General features: G+C 49.6%; 1 protein-coding gene across 1 annotated transcript in view; it reads right to left on the reverse strand.

Moving 5' to 3' along the window:
• The window catches only part of sulf1 (sulfatase 1), an 821,278-nt gene extending 814,986 nt beyond the window's left edge, over nt 1-6,292 (reverse strand). The window contains exon 1 of the mRNA XM_072467605.1: nt 6,271-6,292. The gene's annotated coding sequence lies outside the window, so the exon portion shown is untranslated. The remainder of the gene's footprint in view (nt 1-6,270) is intronic.
• Between the last annotated feature and the right edge of the window lie 9,636 nt (nt 6,293-15,928).

A 15,928-nucleotide genomic window follows, 5' to 3' on the forward strand; every position in this document is an offset into this window, starting at 1 on the left:
TGTCCGAATATATCAGGATATTGGTACGGAGCTGGCGAAGAGAGGTGCTGGATTTAACAGGGACAAGGCTGTGTTGTACCAAAGGCAGATCTGGTTTGGGATGCTGTACCCGGCAAAACTTTGGGTCACTTTTGAAGGCCAGGTGTACTATTTTGAAATGCTAGAAAAGGCTAATAACTTTATAAGGGACCATGAAGTGGGGGAGAACTGAGAGTTGGTAAGAGATGGATGGGCTGCATCTATAAAGGTCGGAGGTTATGGTTGTTGTATGTTGCCGGAGAGTGGGGATTTTTTTTTCTTTTTGTTTGTTGATGTTACAGTACTTAGCTGCACCCCCATCCGCTCCCGCCATCTGTGGTGTTTTTATTTTGGAAAGGATGGATTGTAACTTTTTATCTACAGGTGGGGTGGGGGGGTGAGGAGGCGGGGGGGGTGGTCTGTGCAGGGGGGCATTTGAGCGGGAGCTGCCACGCTGGCAGGTAATGCTGGCGAACAGAGGTGAGGTGGGGGAGGTGGCCGGGAGAGGTGGCCAGGTGAAGGGAGGGGGCGAGGGGAAGATGGGGGAAGAGAGGGGGGAAGGGATTACGACGTGGCAAAGTTGGAGACTGAGCCTGGTCATGGACAAAGAAGGGGGCCATCTTGGATTGGCCTGCTTTAAGGTGGTATTAGGGGAGTGGAGGCTTAAGTCTCCGGAAATATGGAATGCCCATGGGGTAAAAGGGCTTGTTAAGAGCTCTCGGGTTTTTGTGCACCGAGTAGTTTGATGGCGGTGGTGACCTTCTTAAAGGAGATGCACCTCCGATGAAGGACCAGGTTAGGTTGAGGAAGGGATGGGTGGGACAAGTATTTCACTCGGGGTTTGATTCATAGTCGCGGGGATGTGGCCATTTTGTTGAACAAAAGAACCGGTTTGTGGGGGCCAAAATAGTACGGGACCCAGGGGTAAGATATGTGATAGTGAGTGGGGTGCTGGAAAGGATGCCAGTGGTACTAGTCAACATATATGTGCCGAATTGGGATGTGGGGTTTGTGAGGAGTTTGCTGGGAGCGATCCCAGATCTGGATATGCACCATTGATTATGGGTGGAGATTTTACTTGAGTGATGGAACCGAGATGGACAGGTTGAGCCCCAAGTCAATTGGAAGGTTGAGGATGACGAAGGAGTTGGGAAGGTTTATGGAACGAATGGGAATGGTTGACCCGTGGAGGTTTAAGAACCCGGGAGGGAGGGAGTACTCCTTCAGCATTGCTGTTTGCGCTGGCGATTGAGCCCTTGGTGACCCTCAGGGCGTCAGTGGAGTGGCAGGGGATTGTGAGGGGGAGCAGGGAGCACCAGGTGTCGTTATACACGGACAATCTGGTGTTGTTTGTGTCAGACCCGCTGCAGAGGGTAGGAACATGGGAATATTGGAGAGGTTTGGGGCTTTCGCTGGGTATAAGTTAAATGTCATGGCGGAGTGGTTTAAGATAGAGGAGGAGTCCTGTAGGGGATCCAGTTTGAAGGCCATGGTGACGTCTCCACTGCCGTCAGCTCCGGTAAAGTATATGGGGAGTCCGGTGGTACAGTTGACGGTCAGAGTGTGGAATCAGCAGAGGAGGCATTTTATGTTGGAGTGGATGTCGGTGTTGACGCCACTGTGAGGGAACCACAGGTGTAAGCCAGGGGAGATGGATGGGATGGATGGGAAGTGAAAGGAGGAGAGACTGGAGCGGGTGAGGGACTTGTATCTGGAAAGGCAGTTTATGGGTCTGGATGTGTTGTGGGAGAGGTTTAAGTCGCCAAGGGGGAGTGAATTTAGATAAATTTAGGTGAGGGACGTTGTAAGAAAGGAGGGGTGGGCATTTCCCAGGTTGCTGGGGTACACACTATTGGCGCAATTGCTGCTCCTGGACGAGTCAGGAGAGGGTACGGTTGTTAACATACCTGGGTGGTTAGGGGGGGGGGGGGTGTGCGCAAGTGGTCAAGATTAAGAGCAAGTGGGAGGTGGAGTTGTGGGGAAATAGACTGGGGCCTGTGGTGTGAGGCGATGAGTAGGGTGAATTCAACCTTCTCTTGCACGAGGATAAGCTTGATTCAATTCAAATAGTGCGCAGGGTACATATGACTAGGGCGAGGATGAGTGGGTTCTCTGGAGAGGTGGCTGACGAGTCTGAGAAGCGCGGGTGTGGGCCAGCGAGTCATACGCACATGTTCTGGGGTTGCAAGAAGCTGGAGAGTTACTTGGAAGCGGTGTTTGGGATGTTGTCTAAAATGATAGGGGTGGAGGTCAGGCCGGGCCCAATGGTGGCGATTTTGGGGTACCGGAAGTGTCGGAGCTGCTGGAGGGGAAGGGGGCTGATGTTGTGGCCTTTGCCTCTCTAATTTCCCGGCAAAGGATTCTGTTAAGTTGGAGGTCGGATACGCTGCTGGGGTGGCGGCCTGCCTGGGGGACTTGTAGGACTTTCTCTGGTTGGAGAAGATCAAATTTGAGTTGAGGGGTTCAGAAGCTTCAAGACACGACAATGTTTGGGGATGGGGAGGGGGGGGAGGGTAGGGGCTAAGAAGAGGAAAAATTGTACAAACCGTGGATTGTGAGGTTGTGGAGTGTGTTGCTGTGTATATTACTGTGTTTACACATGTTTGTAGTGAAATACATTTTGAAAAAGACACACACAGATATCGACACACAAAGACAGAAACACTGACATGCCCACATAGGGCAGGATTTTAAGGTCCACAGGTTGGAAGGGGAAGACATACAATTGGGCACCATGCCATGGGTGCCATGCGTGGCACATACCCGCTCACCCCCACCTCAATTCACCAGCGATAGGGAGGGATCAGGAAGCCTGCATGCTCATGGGCCAACTGAGACCCAATTAATGGCCCCTCAGCCGCTGCTGGGATTTTATTTGTGGTGGGAGGCCTATGGCATCTGTGCAGCCTGGCAAGTCTCACTGCTTGGGCTGATAGCTGGCCAAGGTGGGAAGGTACCTTTACGGGAAACCTGTGACCATCAGAGGCGCCCCCAAGGTCATCTCACCTCTCTGTATCCCCTCCCCCGCCTTCCCTATCCACCCTGGACCAGCAAGCTCCTCTTCTTGCTTGTCAGGGTCTGCCAGCTTGGCCCCGGTGAGATCCCAGAGTTATCGTGAAGTGTTGCTCCACCGCTGAACATATCCCTTGGCAATGGTTGCAGTCCCAGCAGTGACCACCATTGCCAGTGGTGCTGCTGTGACCAGAGACTGCCAACCATTTGATTTGCCAGTACTTCTTGGAGACGACCCTTCCTCCTCAGAGTGGCGGGGTGGGCGCAAGGCTCGTCTCAAGGTAATTAATGGATGCCAAGCAAGTTAACCAATTACACCCCACCCCCAACAGAAATTGCAATCAACAAATGCACGCAGATGCACAAACACACACCGAAAGAGACAAACACACTGACCCACATAGATAGATTCATACACACATACAAAACACTGATAATCACACACACTGATGTTCAACAACAAACGACACACTGAAAGAGACACACAAATAGACATTGATACACACTGAAAGACACGCACACTGATAATTACACTGAAACACACACACGTTCTCACAAACACTGATAAACACACAGATAGAAATATCCACATACAGACGGATAAACATAGGTAGATGACACTTTTAGAATCATGCTATTTATTAGAATATGAATCTGCTTCAAACTCAAGCTAATTTCAGGATCAGGTTTTTAATCAAACCCACCGTCAGAGTAAATAACTCTGCACTGTTTTTTTGGCTGGGAATTACCATACAGAAAATTAAATTTGCAACTCATGTATGAACAGGGCATTTGTCTGTGCTGGCTTCCTTCAATATCTCTGCCCATAGATATGTTTACATCTGTATCCCGAATGAAACAGCTACAAGAGTCTCTTGGTGCAAAGCTAAAAATCAATCTGAGCTGTTTCATTAACACTACTCTACAGCCAGCAGCTCCTCTGACTGCAAACACTCAGTAACATGCACAAAGACAGTACAGATGCCAGCCTGGCAACATCAGGCGCAATGCACATGTGCCAAGTGTCTGCTGTCAGCCAGATTCAATCTCAATATAGAGGTTCCAGTTTCCGACAGAGGGGCCATTTAGTCTACTGATCCTTAAGAGTCTGATTATCCTGAAGCCCGGTTTTTCAGTTTGGGGGCAGTGGTAAGGAAACCGAAGGCCGACAGTGATTTGTAGAACTGAAGTTGCTCTGACTCATTCTGTCCAGCAAATAGTACAAATGACAGGCTGGCTTTCCAACCAGAATCTATGATTATATCAGGGCCACAGTGATATAAACCAGACTTGTTGCTTTGCACCTCTATAGGTGGAGTAAGTGGCCTTGTGCACTCAACAGCAGAAATATTTTTTATTTTGTATATGTGCATGTTCACACACAAAATCTGCTGCCATCTGAGTTTCCCATATATCTTTTTCCTCATCAATTTTCTCACATAAGGAATGAGGAACTTCAGCCAGGAGAAATGTGTGAGAAGTTACGATTGATATCCTTAGACCAGGGGTTAAGAGGAGATTTAAAAGAGGTGCTACTGAGGGCTGGCAACTGGAGGACATAGAGTTAAGATCATTAACAGGAAGAACCAAAGGGGGAGAGAAGGGGAGATTTCTTTTTTGACAGCGAGCTGCTATGATCTGGAATGCATAGCCTGGAGGAGTGCAGAAAGCAGATTCAGTAGTAAACCTTTCAAAGGGAATTGGTAATTTAGTAAAAACTACAAAGGTTATCAGGAAGGAGTGGGAATAATTGGATAACTATTTCAGAGAGCTTGGATAGACACAATGGGCTGAATGGCCTTTACTGGACTATATGATTGTATAAGTTCTCTTGAAGACATTAATTGCCGGATTTCTCCGGCCGTTCACTAGCAGCGGGATTCTCTGGTCCCGCTGACAGCGCACCCTCGCCCATGGGTTTCCCGGCGGTGTATGGTGGCTTCAGTGGGGATTCCCATTGATAGCGGCGGGAGCAGAGAATCCCGCTGCCAGCGAACCGCCGAGAAACAAGTGGCTGGGAGGTCGGATAATCCCACTCATTGACTCCTGGCTTGGTTATTCCACAGGCAGTGATCGCCCTGTGACACTTTATCCAATCCAGTCTTCACCGAATATTCACACACTTCCAGCACGGATCACTGGACAGTGATGTTGGGGAATTCTCTAAAAACGGGGCAATGTCCCCACGCCGGCGGGAAAACTGGTGCCAACGACTCCGGCGTCAACAGCCCCCGAAAGTGAGGAATTCTCACCTTTCTAGGGGCTAGGTTGCCGCCGGAGTCGTCCTCGCAGCTCCAGCCGGCCTGAAGGGCTGCCGCGAGTTCGCGCATGCGCGGACAGGCCGGCGTAATCTCGCTCATTCTCCCGGTGCAGGTTCGGAGAATCCCAGCCTATGAGCCTGGTGGAATTTTCATTCCCTATTTCAGATGTATGACATTAATTGTAGTGCCTTCCCCATTGTCACAGCTAAGATTAGCTAACACAATGTACAATCAGCTGTTAACTGGAGGAAAATCTTTCAATGGCAGCCAGGAATATCCAGCTGCAGAAAAGGATTTGATTGGGATTCCATCTTTTGGTTCACCGGCAACATGTGAATGAACACCACTGAAGGAACCAACTTCTGAGATGAGTCTCACTTATAGCAGGATTTATATGGATGAATACAATGGGACAGATTTCAATTTGCAAACTATGTAAAACTAGTTGGTTGTGGGGGGGAGGGTGGGAGGTACAATGTCAGTTTTATGCCCATGAGGGGCTATTGACCTCACCTTGGAAGTTGGGAGACAGCCATGTCTCTTCTGTCTTCCCCATTCCTCCTATGGTTTTACTCTGCAGCAGAATTGTTGCTACCTCTTGCTCTTGAGAGCCAAAGAATGGAACATTTTACAATGCTTGTGTGGTCTGGCATCAGTGGAAATAAAACTTGTAGTTCCACAGTTGTCACATCATCAGCTACACTTACTGCTACCATCAAACCGTTACAGGAAACATGCAAGCTTCCTTCTAGCTTCCATGCAAACAGCAAGCAAACTGCCCCCCCCCCCCCCCGCACCTCCCCCCTCCCAGTTGATCTGAACTCCATTTCACTCTACTTCGCACACAGATAAATTTTACAGGCAAAATTATTCCATATCAATCGACTGAGCTCTTTTACAACCAAGGGCAAAAATAAAACGTGAATCCTTTGTCCAAAGTATTGGAATGAAATATATAACAGTTATAAAAAGAACTCACGCATATGTCGTCTGGTCACCTTCGTTTGTGAAAAAAATAGAGAATTGCATTGCTCCCTGTTTTGAATTTTCAATTCAATATAAATCTATTAACAAGGTTTATACAAATGGGCAACAGGAGTGCTCTGCAGTAAATTATAGTTTAAGTTTGGTTGAGAAAAAACAGACACTCGTTGCTGCACATGATTGACTACAAGTGCCTGGGTAGATGAAGATGAATGTAGTGTTATCACAGAGAAACAGGCATTGCTTGGTCACACTGTAAGGGACAGCTGGGCTGGCCTCACAATAAGCATGGGGTGTGCAGGCCAAATGGGTTAAAACTTAGAGCAAGCCCTGGATTTGGGGGAGGGGATGGAACAGTAAACTCACAGTCAGCACAGGAGGATTCAGAGAATGGGTTCCTGTGAAAAGCAATGTTTCAAAGGCACAAAAAAGGCAGATCCTTTCAAATTCTGTGTCTAATTATAGTTGATGCTGGTTAATTGAGATGTCCCATTGGAGATCAAACAGCTAAAAAAAAAATAAAGTTAAACATTTAAAAATGGTTCTTAGTTGAGGAATATATTCCTATTGAGTATGAAATCTCAGCTGGCAGTATTTCAATTAAAAAAATATGGATGACCTAAAATCTCTGAATAGTCAGATCTTAAAGAAAATATATTTCAAAATATCTTTTAAATGATCTCGGTTGCAACAAACTCACCAGGAGGACTTAAATTACATACATGAAATCTGAACGTTAACATCAAAGTTTTAACTGTCACTAATTTCCATTACAAAGGGACAATTTGTCAATGTTGTACTAGAGACACCTTGCTCACAGAGGGCAATCAGTGAGGAAATAGACCAGGAGGATTAGATACAGGTGACATCGCAGTCCCGGTTCTGTGGGAGAAATCAAAAGGCTTTTTGAGGCTGTGCTACAGATGTTCGCAGGTCTAACTATAGTCCTGATAATGATTTTAATGATTGTAAATTTGTCCCACAAGGATTTGCCTGTGACAATTCCTGCCTGACAGCTCTTTAGGTGCTGCTCATTCATTTAAAACAGGAACTGGGTGACCTCCAAGCTGTTTGCTGCAGCATATCAACCCTGAAATTTGGGACAGTTTGGTTCGAAAATCAGAAACCTGACTTCAACACACCTCCAATGAGACTCTTTTCTCTTCAGCTAAAGTATTGGTTGGGAGAAGTGGTGGGGTGCAGGAGCTGGTGCAGGTGAGATAACTAATCTGCACTCCAGAGGTGGGAAATATTTTACTGAGAGATTATGTAAACTAGGTTTGTATTCCCTGGAATATAGAAGGTTAAAGGATGACTTGACTAATGGTTTCAGGATTCTGAAAGCAGTTTAGATTACATAGAGTGAAAAGTTTCTCACTAGTTGGAGAATCTAGGACAGGGAGACATAAACTCAGGCCTGGATTTTCACAATGAGAGTCAGTCCATCATTGTGAAAAGGCAGAAGAGGCTGAAAATCAGAAGTGCTGCCCCAGAACATGGCACCTACCATTTTTGTGGGATCAGGAATGGGCCGGGAGCGGGATTTATGCATGCACATTTTGTGGAGGCAGCTGCACATATAAATCAGCAGCTTCCTCTATTCATGTATAATTTTTGGGATGCGGGTATCTGAAGTACAACATGCACAGGTCAGAACTGATAGGAGCAGGTCTGAACTTTGTGGAGCCCTTTGGAGAGGTAGTGTCCCTGTATTTGGTCCAGAGAATCTTTTGGGGGTGATCAGGTGCTCCTTGGTAGGAGTAAGGTGCCCTATTAGATGTTTAAAGTATGCATAAATATGCATAAAAAGTACATACACCCCGTAACCGTCAACCTCATTGGAATGCTCAGAAGTGTCAAAATTAACTGTCAGAAGCAACTGTCAAAATGAACTATCAAAGGCAACTGGCAAGCTCTCCAGGAATTCAAAACTCTAGCCCTTTAAATCTTTGATAAAATATTGGGCTGGATTATGCGGTCGCCGACGCCGAAATCACGTTTGGCGAACGGCTGGAGAATCCAAGTTCCTGACCAAATCGGGGGCGGTGCCGCTTTCACGATGCTCTGTTGCCTCCAATGCGGCGTACTCTGTGAGTATGCCGCGCCACATATCGACGGCCTCAGGGCATTGCCTGAGGCCCATCCCCTGATGCTCCTCTCCCGGCCAGCCGAGTTCCCAGCTGCATGGGTCGCGTGTGGTCTCATATGTCGGGAACTCGGCGTGGTGGCTGCGGAGTCAGTCCAACGATGCCTCAGTCAGGGGAGGGCCGATCTGCGGGCAAGGGGGGACATTATTTGGGGCTGAGGGCACTGTGGTGGGGTACGCGAGGCGGTCGAAGAGGGGACTATTTCACGGGCCGGGTCCGCAAGCGGACACCGCCATGTTGCATGGTGCGGCCGCAGCAGGCCACCGCCATGCGCATGCACAGCCAACGACCCGGCAATTCTCCGAGGCATATCGACAGCTAGATTTGGGTGTTCTACCCTTCCGTCCTGCTAGCCCCCAGCAAAGCGGGGAATTGGTGGCCGTTTTGCGCCAGTTTATCTGGCATGTGGATTTAGCCCCAGAATCGGAATCCAGTCCATTGTTCTTGTTTTTTAAAAAAAATCAACACTTGCTAACTCCATGTCTGTTGACATAAGCCTGAGGGCTCCCATTACTGGATTAGTGCTATATGACTTATTTCACAAACTTCCATTATCAAAGTAGGATACCTTCCATTTTACAGTTTGGTTGACATCTATAAGTGGTTATAGACTCTTTGAAGTGAGACTATGCATGTCAATCTTTATTTTTATAAAGGATTAAGCACCTGAATAACATTTTAATAGGGTGTAGTTGAAGGAATGAAAATGTAGTGAATGGATTTTTATGAATGAAAGGGTGGGATTTGCCAGCCCGTTCTACTAATGGGATCTTCTGGCCCTGCCAAAGATAGCCCCTTGTGGTGCCTCCCCGGCAATGGGACATGTGAGCCACACAAAATCCCACAGATGTTGGCTGGACTGGAGGAGCCCACTGGTGGCCAGTGCCTTTCAGAATGCGATGTGGAAAAAACAGGTGCGCGGTTGGGGGGATGGGGGGCAGTGCAGAAAATCATGGCCGAATTTGTGTGTATTTAATAACGTCTGCAGTAAACATTTTGAATTTTATTTTATCGCAACATGGATCCTGAGGTCTCCCTAAGGTGGATACTCTGCGTGAGGGCGAGGGTATTAGTTGATTTGGAGAACCGGTTCAAACACAGTAGTCCAATTGGCCTTGCTCAGCATCATACCAATTCTGTGATTCATCTGTCCCCACCATATTTCACCTTCCTTAACTCCAATTCCATCTCTCTTCTTGGCCATTCTCTGAGGCTGAACCAGACGATTCACAAACTTGGGATCGTATTTGACCCTGAGATGAGTTTACACATCCATATCCTTTCCACTACCAGAGCTGCCTACTTCTTCCTCAAGAACATTGCCTAAGCTCTGCTGCTTCTGTCTCCCTCATGTGCTTTTGTTCCCTCTTTACCTGGCTATTCCAATTCCCTCCTGGCCAGCCTCCCACCTTGAACTCTCTGTAAACAAGAGCCCATCCAAAATCTGCTGCTAACTTGCACCAACTTCCAGTTACCCATTAGCCATTCCGTGCTGATTTACAGTTGCTCTTGGTCGCCCCCCCCCCCCCCCCAGCCCCCCCCCCCCCCCCCCCCCCAGCCCGCCCATCTCTCTCCTATTACTTTATCAGAGTTATAAAGCCATAGCTCAGATTGTGGACAGGGACAAGCCCCTAATCCAGCTCCTTGCCTGCTCCAAAAACCAATTCAAATTGAATTCAATTCATGGTCCCCACAAGAGAGACATGCCAGATCCAGGCATTACACCCTTACAACTCTCCAGATCTCTGCACTCCTCCATATTTTGCCTCTTGTGTGTCACCAATTCTGCCACTGAAGATCAAGCCTTTAGTGACTTCAGCCCAAGCTCCAAATTCCCTCCCTAAACATCTGCACTACTTTGCCCCTCTCTCCTCTATTCAGATGCTCCTTAAACTGACCCTTTCGACCAAGCTTTTGGTCTCCTGTCCTAATATCATTTAACAAAGATGTCAGTTTTTGGTTGATAATGTCCTTATAGCATCTTTGGACATTTTACCATGTTAAACTTACTATATAAATGAAAGATTTTTGTTGTCAGATCTTAGGACCAGAATAACATATGATATGAGGTGATTATTAGAAGGGTGAGAGGGGACACGAGGAAGGACTTTTTCACCCAGAGGGTAATGGGCTTCTGGAATTCACTGTCTAAGTTTGTTGTTGAGGTTGAAATGCTCAATTCATTTAAAAGGTACCTGGATCAGCATCTAAAGTTGTGTCACCTGCAAGGGTATGGACGAGGTGCTGGAGAGTGGGATTAAAATGAATGGCTAGTTTCTTAAAAAAAAAATTTAGAGTGCACAATTCATTTTTTCCAATTAAGGGCAATTTAGCATCGCCAATCCACGTACACTGCACATTTTTGGGTTGTGGGGGCGGAATCCACGCAAACACGGGGAGAATGTGCAAACTCCACACGGACAGTGACCCAGAGCTGGGATCGAACCTGGGACCTCGGCGCCGTTTGTCAGCAATGGTAACCACTGCGCCACCGTGCTGCCCGCTAGTTTCTTTTGGCCAGTGCAGACACGATTGGCTGAACAGCCTCTTTATGCACCGTAACCTTTCTTGGTTCTTTACTATGGTTCTACCGTCGAAATAGACATGACACCAACATCTTGCAAAGTCCATGGCACCAATTGAATTTGAAGGAATTACCTGGTTGAACAGGTAGCTGCTGGTGACCATGCTTATGCCCTGTAAACATTCAGTGAGTCCAAAGGAAATCTCAAATAAGGGGCTGTTTTAGCACAGTGGGCTATACAGCTGGCTTGTAATGCAGAACAATGCCAGCAGCGCGGGTTCAATTCCCGTACCGGCCTCCCCGAACAGGCGCTGGAATGTGGCGATTAGGGGCTTTTCACAGTAACTTAATTGAAGCCTACTTGTGACAGTAAGCTATTATTATTATAAACTCACGTCTCCACCAACATTCTGGTGAGTGACAATTGTGAGTGTGCGGAGAGATCGGGGGAACCAGGCATGAAAAAGGGAAATGCTGGAAAAATGCAGTGGGTCTGGCTGCATCATCTTCAGAGAGGCATATTAGACTCAAAATATTACCTGTACTTCTCTCCACAGGCCTGCTGATTCTTTCCAGCATTTTCCATTTGTATTCTCTCGTAATTTGTACTGCTGGGAATTACCTTGGGCATCTCCCAATTGCCCATTGTAAACTGGACGGAAGATATTCTGAAACCATAGGTAGACATATAAATTAGGTTTTGACTGCTTTTCCACTTATGTTACAGTAAAACCGAGGGACATTCAAATGGTCATTGACCCGGTGAGGCCTTCACTGGAATCTAACATTAGTTACCTGCCCCACAGGTCTTCATGCCAGAATAGATGATCTCATCGGTGGATCTATCTCAGCTCGGCAGCTCCCCGCTAATGAGGAGAGCTATGAAGAGGATCCCGCAGAGCAAACCCGAGACAGCACGCAGCTATGACACCACGCAGACCAGCTCCACGATTCAGAGATCCTGACTTGGCCAGACTGCTGGATACGGTGGAGTCCAGATGGGATAACATTTTCCCCCGAGCAGGTCGAAACGTCAGCCACAGGGCTGACCTGGGAGGCAGTGGCAGCAGCCATCAACAGGGGGGAGTGTTAGCAGGAGGACCTCCACCCATTGGAGCACGGTAGCATGGCAGCACGGTAGCACAGTGGTTAGCACAGCTGCTTCACAGCTCCAGGGACCCAGGTTCGATTCCTGGCTGGGTCACTGTCTGTGCAGAGTCTGCACGTTCCCGCCGTGTCTTCGTGGGTTTCCTCCGGGTGCTCCGGTTTCCTCCCACAGTCCAAAGATGTGCAGATTAGGTGGATTGGCCACGATAAATTGTCCTTAATGTCCAAAAAGGATAGGTGGGGTTACTGGTTACGGGGATGGGATGGAGGTGTGGGCTTAGGTAAGGTCCTCTTTCCAAGGGCCGGTGCAGACTTGAAGGGCCGAATGGCCTCCTTATACACTTTAGATTCTATGATTCAGTGCTGCACAAAGCAAAATGACCTCCATCGGCTCACAGGGGTGAGTTGGCATTGGGTCCTGACACAGTCCCGCCTGCCACTCCCGGACACCCACCTTCCGATAACCCTGCCCTGACAACCCTATACTTGGCACCTCCCACCCCACCCCAGCACAACTCTGCACCAATGCCCCAGCACACCCTGGCACCCACCAGCACACCACACCCATGCCCAGCAGTGGTGTCTACGCCTGTTCCCCCGCCATGCTCCACTCCAGATACCCTCTCTTTGAGCCCGCAGAAGTTGGCCCACAACAGATGGGAGAGGGCCCAGATGGGCGGTGGAGTGCTGGACATTAGAGTCCTCACCCCCTACGGGGAATGGACCATGGAGGCTGTGGGGATGGCCGAGGACAGATCGGCCAATGACATTGATATTGACCTGTGCTGCAGAAGTGGGTACCCACCAGCCCTCGCCCAGATGACTTGTCACACGTGAGTTGTACATGCCAGCATGCTGTCCGTTATTCTCACTGAGCACATCTCTATTCTCCCACAGGATCTCTATCCGATGGTGCTGGTCCATCTAGCGTGCCCCCCCCTCCCTCCCCCCCACCGTCCAAGAGAACACCTCTGAGGAGAGCTCCCACGGCCGAGGCATCACAGCTATCACCTGTACCTTCCACCAGTGCAGAGACACATGCCTTTGTGGGCAAAAGTGGTGGACAGGCTTTTGGGGCACAATCTAGTGAGCATCACACAGTTGCGGATGCACACCAGGCAGAGGCAGGAACATCCAGGGGAGTTGGCAGTCGGAGGTCTGCTGGACCTCAGGACGCAGTTGGCTCCCAGTCAGATGCCGGCCTCTGGGCAAGCTATCCTGGAGCTGATGCAGACATTAGGGTACAATCATGAGATTCAGAGGGGGATGTCAGTGACACTCCAGTGGGTCCATAGCCGATTGGAGGAGTCCCAAAGGCTATTGGTGCAGGATATTGCACTGGCAATGCGTGGCACCGAGGCCAACACTGCTAGGATGTAACCCGCAGTGGAAATCCTGGAGCATGATGTCAGCAGCATGAGTGGTGGTGTCCAAGGCGTTGCTCTATCAGTGATGGCTGAGCAGCATGTCCGAGTACCTGAGGGATGTGTCCCTGATGCAGGAGGACCTCGAGGCGCTGCAGAGCTTATCCCAGTCGCTGGGGGACATGTCTCAGTCTCAGATGAACCTTGCTGGGGCGTGTGGAGCGTGTTTCAGTCTCAGATGGACCATGTAGGGACGCAGTGGAGCGTGTCCCAATCTCAGATGGGCCTTGCTGGGGTGCTGTGGAGCGTGTCCCAATCTCAGATGGACCTTGCTGGGGCGCTGTGGAGCGTGTCCCAGTCTCAGATGGACCTTGCTGGGGTGCTGTGGAGCGTGTCCCAGTCTCAGATGGACCTTGCTGGGGCACTGTGGAGCGTGTCCCAGTCTCAGATGGACCTTGCTGGGGCACTGTGGAGCATGTCCCAGTCTCAGATGGACCTTGCTGGGGCACTGTGGAGTGTGTCCCAGTCTCAGTTGGACCTTGCTGGGGCGCTGTGGAGTGTGTCCCAGTCTCAGATGGCCATTGCCAAGGCACTCTGGTAGCTGAGGACCGTGTGAACGGAGCGTCTTGGAGGCAACGTGTGGAACACAGTTTCATGACAAAGTTAGTGACACCGGTAAGTTGGCCGGCTCTCTGGCCCCAGACCCTCCAGAGGACACCCACCTGGAGCATCAAAGACTACAGGACGCAGTAAGCAGCAGGCTGCCTCCACCTCCCCCAGTTGCCCTCTTCCCTCCACCGGCCTCAGGCCCCCAGGCTTGCTGGTCCTTGACCTGCACCCCCCCCCCCCCCCCCCCCTCCCAAGGCATACCACGTGCAGGTGATGGGTGCGAGCAAGCACTCAGCAGACGAACAAGAGACAGACTATGGCATAGATTGAGGGGCACCAGAGCTCAGCTCACAGTGGGTTACCATCACCGTGGAGTGATGTAGCACAGACACTGAGGGGGTGGAACAGGAAAGACACCAGCTGGTAATGTCACCTGGACCAGCCGCTGGTTCAACCCCTGGTTCACACATCCGCCCTCTGGTCACTGGGATACCGCCAGTGCTGTGGCCCAACTTTGTATGTTTGAATGTTGACTGCTGCCTCTGTGGTGTTCAAGCCTTCAGTTTTCAGGCAAAGTGTCCATGTCTCACAGTCTGATTGGGAGTTACACTTGGCTGTGACATGGCACGCCTACCCATGGGAATCCACTTGGGAACTGTGAAGTGTACACTAGAATTACGAATCCCCTATTAGCGATAGCTTTCAGCTATGCAACCAGCGGCTGCCACGGTCAGTGGGGGTTAAAGTGACCATAACCATATTACCATGGATGGGGCTCTGTCCTGGTTATCTTCGATGGGATGAACAGGCAGCAGCTGGAGCTGCCCCCGTTATGGGCATACATGATCCGGGAGGATGTCATGCCGGACCGGTGCTGGGCCACTCGCCCCCCACCGATGGCGGCCCAGCCCCCAATCGGGCCCATTCCCCCCCCCCCCCCCGCCAGGGGCTCTCCCCCCCCCCCCCCCCCTCCCCCTCCGCCGAGCTGACTGCCGAAGATGGCTACTCACCTCCTTTGATCCCCACAGAAGCCATTGAGCTAGCTTCACATTATTAAATAGATGTACTAAATGGCACCCATGTAACCGCCTGCTGGGGAGCCGGTTAGATCACATGAGGCCGTTTGATAGGGGGTTCTTCCTTTAATGGGGTGGAAATTGGCCTAAATTGGTGATTATTGGTGACACGCTGCGGCGAGATCCGTATCTCGGCAACAGGAGTGGGATTCCCGATTTCGGCCTCTCCTGCTATCTAACCGGCTTGCACAAATTCGTGCCCGGCCCGCCGCGGCTGTTAGATCACGTCCATTAAATCCCTTACAAGACATTTTTTTCTTTGCAGGTTTTAAGGCTGGTGCCACTCCTGCCCATGCACCTCACCCTCCACCAATACGACCTCCTGACCCAATCATCACACTTCCTGATAGCCTGTTTTCTCGATAGCTCCTTCAACCACTTTTCTCTGGGCCTTTTATTCTTCTTCACTGGTGAGCTGACTGTTCGTGCCCATAGCTCACGACCTTGATGATAATGAGGTCCAGTGCCAAATATTAGACATGCCTTGGGTGTGATGAACGGTTACTGCCTTATCATCATGTAAGGTGATGTCCCCTTTAAGACCAGGCTTGGAACCCTGGGGACTCCGCCCATCTGGGAGCCATACAGAAAGGCCTGCCACATGGTCTGTATAGCAGTCAGCTCTCGTCCAAATCTGTAGCATAGTTATTAGTCTAATAAAGCCTTCTTTACAGTTTAATCTCTAAGCATCATTATTGAGGGTACCTCAATTTATTAGGCTAAACTAGATTCAGGATGGACGCAGGCCTAAAACCAGAGAAGCTCAATCTGGAAGCAAGAACGCCGGAGGCAAAGGAAATTTTTAAATACTGGCTGCGGTGCTTCG

Source organism: Scyliorhinus torazame, chromosome 11 (assembly GCF_047496885.1).
Source record: "Scyliorhinus torazame isolate Kashiwa2021f chromosome 11, sScyTor2.1, whole genome shotgun sequence".
NCBI lineage: Eukaryota > Metazoa > Chordata > Chondrichthyes > Carcharhiniformes > Scyliorhinidae > Scyliorhinus > Scyliorhinus torazame.